The following is a 9,281-nucleotide window of genomic DNA, read 5'->3' as shown; positions in this document are numbered from 1 at the left end:
CCAGCCTAGGTGACAAGAACAAAACTCCATCTCAAAAAAAAAAGAAAAAAGAAAACATAATCAAAACCCAGCTCAAGCGAGTAGCATTTGTAGTGAATCAATTGGCCTCTGTTTAGTACTATTCGTTAGACAAGTAAAAAGGAAGTTGTCTTCGTGTACCACTGGGGGTTTGCAGTTTTTAGGTAATAAGTTTATTTCAAGTAACTATGATTTTTTTTTCTTTCAGTGTTCAGGTAGCCACAACTTGACCATAGGGACGCCTTGAACTGGCACTACCTCCCATCTACACCCAAATCCCCACCAGCCTGTCCCTGTGACTACTCTGGGGTGGGTGTGGCAGGGACAGGGCAGAAGTGAGACTTTGACCTGGTGGGTGCACACACATAGGTGTAAATCTAGCTCCAACATCTTACATGAGAATGATTTGAATTCAAATTCTTGAATGGCCCACTCTGGAATGTTATCCCTCCTGTTAATAATTTCATGACCAATACAATTCTTTGTTTAGCTGAACATTTCGATTCCAGTGAGCATAATTTCATGTGTGTGGTGTTGTCAACAGCCACAAATGAGTCTAAAATGATATCACAGGGTCTTGTGACGGTGCTGAGAACCTCTCTGCTCATACTGGCCCGAATGTCTTGGGATGGGAGTCATAGTGCAAGCTTGCAGGTGGTCATTCCTGGAAGTGTGGTTTTAAGGCAATACAGTTCTCTGAGAAGAACAAAAAGGGTCTTTATCTTCAGAATAGTCAGTCTTTAACATATTTTTTAAAATAACCCACAATTTGGTGTTGAATTCTAATTTTAAAAAGACACTCAGATATTTATTTATTTGAGACAGAGTCTCGCTGTGTCGCCAGGCTGGAATGCAGTGGCGTGATCTCGGCTCACTGTAAGCTCCACCTCCTGGGTTCACACCATTCTCCTGCCTCAGCCTCCCGAGTAGCTGGGACTACAGGAGCCCGCCACCACGCCCGGCTAGTTTTTTGTATTTTTGGTAGAGACGAGGTTTCATGGTGTTAGCCAGGATGGTCTTGATCTCCTGACCTCATGATCCACCCACCTTGGCCTCCCAAAGTGCTGGGATTACGGGTGTGAGCCACCGCACACGGCCAGGCATTTATTTCTTAATGCCCTATTCCTACAAAGTGCAAAGGCCATTTGAGAATGTCAGAAACCATGATGGAATAAGATCAAAATACAATAGCTTTCCACGTTGATATTATTAGAGATGCTTGCCTTTAAATTTCACCCTGCAATTCAGGTTCAGGAGCAATTTTGTAGGCCTTTATAATACGATGATGTAATCAGTGCTTCTATAGAATCCCATTTATGAACGAAAACAAGGGAGCCATCGTGTGTGTCACAGTCATTCACAGAATGTTTAATGAACTGTATCAGGTAATGACATGACCCAAAAGGGGATTTTCTAAATGCCCAGTCTTTTAAACATGATATGAAAATCTCCAGATCGGACATTTAAAATGATTCCTATTACTATTGGCAAAAGCATATAAGATGTATTAAAGAAGCAGCATGGTTTGGCTCCTTTTTAAACATTTTAATGAGTGAACTTTGTTACTTAGAGCATTTTTAGGTTTACAGAAAAGCTGAGTATCAGGTCCAGGGAGCCCCCAGTGCCTCGGCTCCTCTAGGACTGACACCCTGCATCCTGTGCTGCGTTTGGTACAGTTATCAGTCACGCGGACACACAGCTCACATTAGAGCTCACTCCTTGTGTCAAACATTTTGTGGGTTTTGACAAGTGCGTCATGACATGGATCCACTAGTTCCGGTCCCTTTTATCAGGTTAAAAATAAAACAGGGCCTTGCAGAGATGTAAATGTGGCAGTAATCACCTTTGTTATATTTTTCCTTCTGAAAATATTAGCCTTGGAAGGAAATGTTTGAACAACTAACCACTGTTCTTTGTCTGGGCACATGTCCATAGCAAGCGTATTCCCTTATCTGCTTCATGTCTGGGCACATGTCCATAGCAAGCATATTCCCTTATCTGCTTCGTGCTGTTGCCAATTTACAGACCAGTAGCTCAGAAGCTGTGATTTTTCTTCTAAGTGTAAGCTTATCCTCAAAATGGAAACAAAATAGTTTGGTCTCATAGGAGCATTGTAGTCTTGCTGGCTGGAATTCACATGAAGACCAATGACATTGCCTCTTTCCTCTGCACACATCCATCCATCCATCCATCCAACCATCCACCTATCTATCCATCCATCTATACAGTCATCCATCCATCCATCATCCATCCATCCATCCATCCAACCATCCACCCATCTATCCATCCATCCAACCATCCACCCATCTATCCATCCATCCATCTAACCATCCATCCACCCACCCAACCATCCACCCACCAATCCATCTATCCATCCATCCGTCCATCCATCTAACCATCCATCCACCCACCCATCTGTCCATTCATCTATCCATCCATACATCCATCCACCCACCTGTCCATCCATCCATATCCATCCATTCATCCACCCATCCATCCATCTATCCACCCATCCATCCATCCATCCATCCACCCATCCATCCATCCATCCATCCATCCATCCATCCATCCACCCATCCATCCATCCATCCACCCATCCATCCACCATCCATGCATCCATCCATCCATCCATCCATCCATCCATCCATCNNNATCCATCCATCCAACCATCCACCCATCTATCCATCCATCCAACCATCCACCCATCTATCCATCCATCCATCTAACCATCCATCCACCCACCCAACCATCCACCCACCAATCCATCTATCCATCCATCCGTCCATCCATCTAACCATCCATCCACCCACCCATCTGTCCATTCATCTATCCATCCATACATCCATCCACCCACCTGTCCATCCATCCATATCCATCCATTCATCCACCCATCCATCCATCTATCCACCCAGCCATCCATCCACCCAGCCATCCACCCATCTATCCATCCATCTATCCAGTCATCCATCTGTCCATCCATCCATCCATCCATCCATCCATCCATCCATCCACCCACCCACCCAATCACACATCCATCCATCCATCCACCCACCCACCCACACATCCATCCATCCATTCATCCATCCATCCACCCAACCATCCACCCATCTATCCATCCATCCATCTATCCATCCATCCATCCACCCACCCACCCAACCAACCATCCACTCATCTATCCATCCATCCATCCATCTATCCATCCATCCATCTATCCATCCATCCATCCATCCAACCATCCATCTATCCATCCACCATCCATCCATCCATCCATCCATCCATCCATCCATCCATCCGTTTGCTCATTTCCACCCAGAAATCCATCATCTCTCAAACTAAGGTTTCGACATAATTCCTTCCTTCCAGAAAGTGCAAACCAAAGCTAAGACTGGCTCACACATGCCACTTGGGAGTTAGAGTAAGAACATTTTCAGATCCTGTTCTTTTCTGGCCCCACCTCCTGTGGTTTCTGGAAGTCCCAGGACAGGGAAAAGGAGAGAAAGGTGGAAAATAAATCATCAAGTGTGGATCTTCCCTCTCCTTAGAGGGAATTGTTCACCTGGCTACCCTCAGAAATTTAATTTTTGGTGTTAAAACTTGACATTTTACAGTAGTGTGTGTACCAAAGTTATAGAATGAGCAAACTTGTCTAGATAAAGTTTCTACATTGTTATGACATTTTCCCCCAGAGAATCACAAGCTCTGACATATACTTATGAACCTTACTTATGCAGAAATTCTCTTAAACAGGGATTTTTTTCTCTCAGTTTACCTTAGGCTAACACAGAAACATGTTTTGACACAGAAATAATTTTTTCTCTTCATTGCTCCAGTCACCTGGAGGCAGCCTGGGGTGGATGCCTCCGACCCCTGGGAATGACTCCAGCAGCCACCGCTGTGCCCCCCACAGAAGGAGGCTCGGGCTTGGCCCAGCTTTCCCGCCCGGGGTCTCTGGGGCTGGCTCCCCCCAGCTCGGGGCAGAAGCCTAATCCAGCGTTGTTCTGCTCAGTTGATCCAGTCGGATGCTAGGGTTTGCTTGGGGACCCGGCCTGCCAGCGGCACAGGTGAGGGGACGCAGGCTTGACCACAATCACACCTGCTGACCTTCCCTACAGACCTGGCACATTTAATCTTCTTCTTTGGGGAGGGGAAGAGGATGCATTCAGAAATGCCTTTACCGATGAGACCCTTAGGAGCTTGTACTAGAATCACTCAAAATTCCTGGTAGCCTGAGTCTCCTAATTCAATTCTGTATACATCTGCCTAATTCTCAATCCATGTCTAAGGTTAGAATGAACATTTTAATTAGCCGTTGTGGACAACATAAACACGCACTATGCCATGCATTTAGATCTCTCTGTACCTTGTTCATGTCAGCACAAACTCAGCCCCTCTCTTTTCAAAAGCCCAGTTCGTTTTCCAGCAGGCGCATGCTTTCATTAAAATTTCCCTCCTGTAGGTTCCGGCAGATTTCCCAACACAAGCACAGCAGGAACCTCATTGTGTTTGTAGAAAATCCAAAATAATCTCTAGGTGAGTGTTAGGATGAAAAATGAACTTAGTGTTGGTACAGGTTTTTGTTTGTTGTACTTATTGTGAGGGAGGATAGTAAAAATGTTTTAAAATTGATTGCAATGATGGTTGTGCAATTCTGTGAATATACTAACAAGCATTGAACTCTACACTTTACATAGGTGAACTGTATGGTATGTGAATTATATTTTAATAAAGCTGTTATTTTTAAAAAGTAAATTTAGCAACAACACTGGATACAAGCTAAATATACAAAAATTAATTGTCTTTATATAGACCAGCAACAAATAATTAGAAAATGAGAATTTTAAATGATACCATTTTAGTAGTATCAAAATGCATCAACTACCTAGTAATTGTTCTAGAAAATATTCCAAAACAACAAAACATTTACTAAGGTAGATTAAAGAAGATTTAAATAGGCCAGGCTTGGGGGCTCACGCCTATAATCCCAACACTTTAGGAGTCCTAGGTGGACAGATAACCTGAGATCAGGAGTTTGCAACCAGCCTGGCCAACATGGTGAAACCCCATCTCTACTAAAAATACAAAAATACAAAAATTAGCCAGGCATGGAGGTGTGTGCCTGCAATCCCAGATACTTGGGAGGCTGAGGTAGGAGAATCACTTGAACCTGGGAGGCAGAGGTTGCAGTGAGTGGAGATCTCACCACAGCACTCCAGCCTGAGTGACAGAAAAAAAAGAAAAAAAAAGATTTAAATAAAGGAAGGGATATGATATGTTTCTGGATTAAAAACAAGTTAACAAGCACAAAAATTGATGTATAAATTTCATATAATCCCCATTAAAATCCAGGCCGATGTGTGTGAGTGTGTGTGTTGGGGGTTGGGGGGGTTGCCAAGCTAAAGTTTACATGGGAATGGATGGGGTAAGAATAGCAAGATGACCTTGAAGATGACCAAAGCGAGGGACTCAGACCACAGGTGCCAATGCCCACTACAAAGCTACAGGAGTCTGGACCAGGCCACACAGTGGTCAGTGAAGTGGAATGGAGGGTCCAGAAACAGACACACACACGGGATGCTTGATTCACAACAGATTCAGGATTGCAGATCAAGGGAACAGGGGACGTCTTTACTAAAAGTGCCAGCTCAGTTGCAGATCCCTACAGAATGCAGGAAGCTGGGGCCCCACGTCTTCCCATGTGCAGTCTGCAGATGCAAATACGGAGGCTGAAACAAACATGTCTGGAAGAAATCACAGGGGAGTGTCTTCCCTGCTGTGCCCAGGATCCGTGGGTGAGCAAGACAGGGTCCCTGTCCAGATGGGGTTTCATTTGGGGTGCAGAGCGGGTGCAGAAGGACTCCCAGCGCCAGCCGGGGCGCTACAGACATCGAACAGACTAACGGTAGTGATGGCAGAAAACACCAAATGTTTAAAACTCCGTGAATTTATCAAACCACTTTCGAAACCTCCTGTCCCTCCTGTCCCTGTCCCTCCTGTGCCCTCCTGCTGTTAGGGCACCAAGCCGTGATGCTGAGAACTGGCAAATAGGGGAGGAAGCAAGCATGTGTCCCGGCTTTCCTGCAGGAACTTTCTCACCCAGCCGGGTAGCTCATGGGAGAAAGCTCTTTCCAGAGGATCTCCAGCGAGGAAATGCAGAAGGAGCAATGGGATCCGAAGATCGCTGTTTTGCAAACCTTCATGAAACGCCAGAGGTGAGCCACCGCCGCGAGAGGGGCTGAGCTGTCAGGCTCAGGGGAGTAAGGTAACACGGGGAAACCCAGTCCCTACAAGGAGAGAGCTGGCTTGAGACCTGAGCTGAGGCAGTCCCCGCTGCACTGAGCTCTAAGGCGGTACAAAACTCCCCTGCGGGGCCACCCTCTGCAGCAGCACAGGCTGGAGGGGTGCCAGCATCCTGCCCTCCAGGGATCCCAGGACCAGGGGCAGGAGTACCCAGCCCTCCTCTGGGGCCTATGTGACCAGGCTGACCGTCCCTAGACGAGAGGCACCAGGACACCCTGTGCCCCACAGTGTGTGGAGGACAGGAGCCGGCACTGCCTGGCAACCCCGAGGCTGGAGGAAATGCAGGGATGGAGGAGCTCATCAAACCCGGCCAGGCAGAAGCAGCAGCAGCCCGGGAGTGGGCATCCCATGGGACGAACAGCCCGGGATCCACACGCAGATGCCCAGAAAGCGAGAGGACAGAGGGCGCGGGGCCGGAAGACACACCTGGGCCAGGGCAGCGAGGAAAACACATTACCACGGCTGTTTTCAGTCAGGGAAATGTGAACAGGCTGAATATTTAGGACTCAATTGTGATGATTACATTGCGACTATGTTTTCTAAAAGGAGAGATTTTATCTGCTGGGGCACATACCACAGTGTTTATGGACGCAGTGATAGGACATCTTCATTTGATTTCAAATACCCCACGGGAGGATTTATGAGGCTAGAGGGAGCCTGGCTGTCACTGAAGCTTGGTGATGCATTCATGGATTCATTTTCCTAATAAAAGTTATACAATTATGTAAGAGTGGATAAAAGAAGGACATTAAACAAAGGAAGTAAAAGGAAATCTCCTTATTGACCGGGTCACTGGGCGGTCTGTGTGATTCCAGCCGATACATCATCGTTACTGAAGGTCACAGGTCAGGGTGCTGGGAGTCTCAGGCTCCAAGGGCTGAAGGCAGGGGCTCCAAGGTGGTCTGCAAACCCCTCTGTGGGGCACCCCCCTGCAGCAGCACAGGCTGGAGGGGTCCCAGCATCCTGTCCGCCAGGATCCCAGGACCTGGAGTAGGAGGGCCTGGCCCTCCTCTGGGTTCTCCTGGGAGCCAAGGAGTTGGACCCAGGACATCGTCAGGACACCAGGCCTTTCTATCATCAGCTTTCTGTGAACACTTAGGCCAGGGCAGGGCAGAGCAGTGGGTGAGGGCCTGTGTCTGGGGCCAGGCTGCCTCACTCCCAATCTCTTCTCTCCCCTTCCTGCTGTACAACCCTGGGCAAGTTAGTGACCTTGCTGGACCTCAAAGTCCTCATCTGTAAGACGAGGGTCATGCCGTGGATGTGAGGAACCAATGGGAGCACTGCTGGCTGGCGGCATTTGCCCGGTGCCTCTATCCAGGGTTGCTGGACCTCAATTCCACATTAACCAGGGGTCTGGCAGCCGAGACCACCAGTCTCTGGGAGACACACTGCCCGGGTCCCCAGTAGGCCGGAGTCAGGCCCTGCCTGGGCCCCACAGCCCCATGCCCACACTGTACACCAGCCTCAGGGGCTGGAGAGGAGGAGTATTCCCAGCCATTTCCCAGGCAGAATCCTTGGTGTTTCTGCTCTAATTAGGGATGGGGAGGTGATCTGGGGTCATTATCCCCAAGGTGGGTGGTCACCACATTCCGGGGATCACCGTTGGCATCGGCCTCAAAGTCCTCAGCACCAACTGACATAAAATCCATGGGAATTCAGCCGAAGCTTCCCACTTGCAATCCCAGCACTTTAGGAGGCCAAGGTGGGAGGATCGCTGGAGCCCCTGAGTTTGAGACCAGCCCAGGCAAGATAGTGATACTCCATCTCTACAAAAAATGCAAAAAACAATTAGCTGAGGGTGGTGGCACGTGCCTGAGGTCCCAGCTACTCGGGAGGCTGAGGCAGGAGGATTGTTTAAGGCCAGGAGTTCGAGGCTGCAGTGAGATATGATCATGCCACCACATCCCAGCCTGGATGACAGAGCAAGACTCTCTCTAAAACAAAACAAACAAACAAAAAATCCATGGGAATTCCCTCAGGGCCAGAAAATTACTTCCAGCCTTTGGAAACGGAGTGTGGTTTGAGCTGCACAGACTGGGCACGGTGTGCCCCACTCCGGGAAAGAGAGGCTTCTTTCTGCAGCTTAATCACTCCGGTGGACTAATGAGGCGAGCTGTTCCCAGGAAGCGTGCTTTACATAACTGCTGGTAATGAGACTGGTGGGGCTGTGCGTGTGTGTGCGTGTGCACGCTCGTGACTCTGGAAGCCTTCAAGCTGCCAGGATTCATCCATCTTCTCTAATGAGCCTCATGGGAACATTATCGCCCTGGAGGAAGGAGAAAGCGGGGCTGGGCTCGCTCGCCGGCAGCTCTGTTCCAGAACTGGAAGAACTTACTGCCTTCAGGGACACTCCAGAGTTCCTGCCTCTGCTCATTCCTACGTCATTCGAGTGAGTAGCTCCTGAATTTAAAGAGGCACACGTACACATGCACAAGCATTCACACATGCCCATAGGCCACACATGTACNGTGGTCAGTGAAGTGGAATGGAGGGTCCAGAAACAGACACACACACGGGATGCTTGATTCACAACAGATTCAGGATTGCAGATCAAGGGAACAGGGGACGTCTTTACTAAAAGTGCCAGCTCAGTTGCAGATCCCTACAGAATGCAGGAAGCTGGGGCCCCACGTCTTCCCATGTGCAGTCTGCAGATGCAAATACGGAGGCTGAAACAAACATGTCTGGAAGAAATCACAGGGGAGTGTCTTCCCTGCTGTGCCCAGGATCCGTGGGTGAGCAAGACAGGGTCCCTGTCCAGATGGGGTTTCATTTGGGGGTGCAGAGCGGGTGCAGAAGGACTCCCAGCGCCAGCCGGGGCGCTACAGACATCGAACAGACTAACGGTAGTGATGGCAGAAAACACCAAATGTTTAAAACTCCGTGAATTTATCAAACCACTTTCGAAACCTCCTGTCCCTCCTGTCCCTGTCCCTCCTGTGCCCTCCTGCTGTTAGGGCACCAAG

General features: G+C 48.5%; 1 long non-coding RNA gene across 1 annotated transcript; it reads right to left on the bottom strand.

Moving 5' to 3' along the window:
• Positions 1 to 420: 420 nt before the first annotated feature.
• Positions 421 to 4,545, bottom strand: LOC108539786 (uncharacterized). The gene is made up of 2 exons (XR_001888481.1): positions 4,379 to 4,545; positions 421 to 714 (listed from the first exon to the last, which is right to left on the bottom strand). It is a non-coding gene; the product is annotated as an uncharacterized LOC108539786 (long non-coding RNA).
• Between the last annotated feature and the right edge of the window lie 4,736 nt (positions 4,546 to 9,281).

Source organism: Rhinopithecus bieti, unplaced genomic scaffold (assembly GCF_001698545.2).
Source record: "Rhinopithecus bieti isolate Rb0 unplaced genomic scaffold, ASM169854v2 scaffold_18153, whole genome shotgun sequence".
Taxonomy (NCBI): Eukaryota; Metazoa; Chordata; class Mammalia; order Primates; family Cercopithecidae; genus Rhinopithecus; species Rhinopithecus bieti.
Note: the sequence above shows the minus strand (reverse complement) of the source record. Positions and strands in the feature narration are given on the sequence as shown.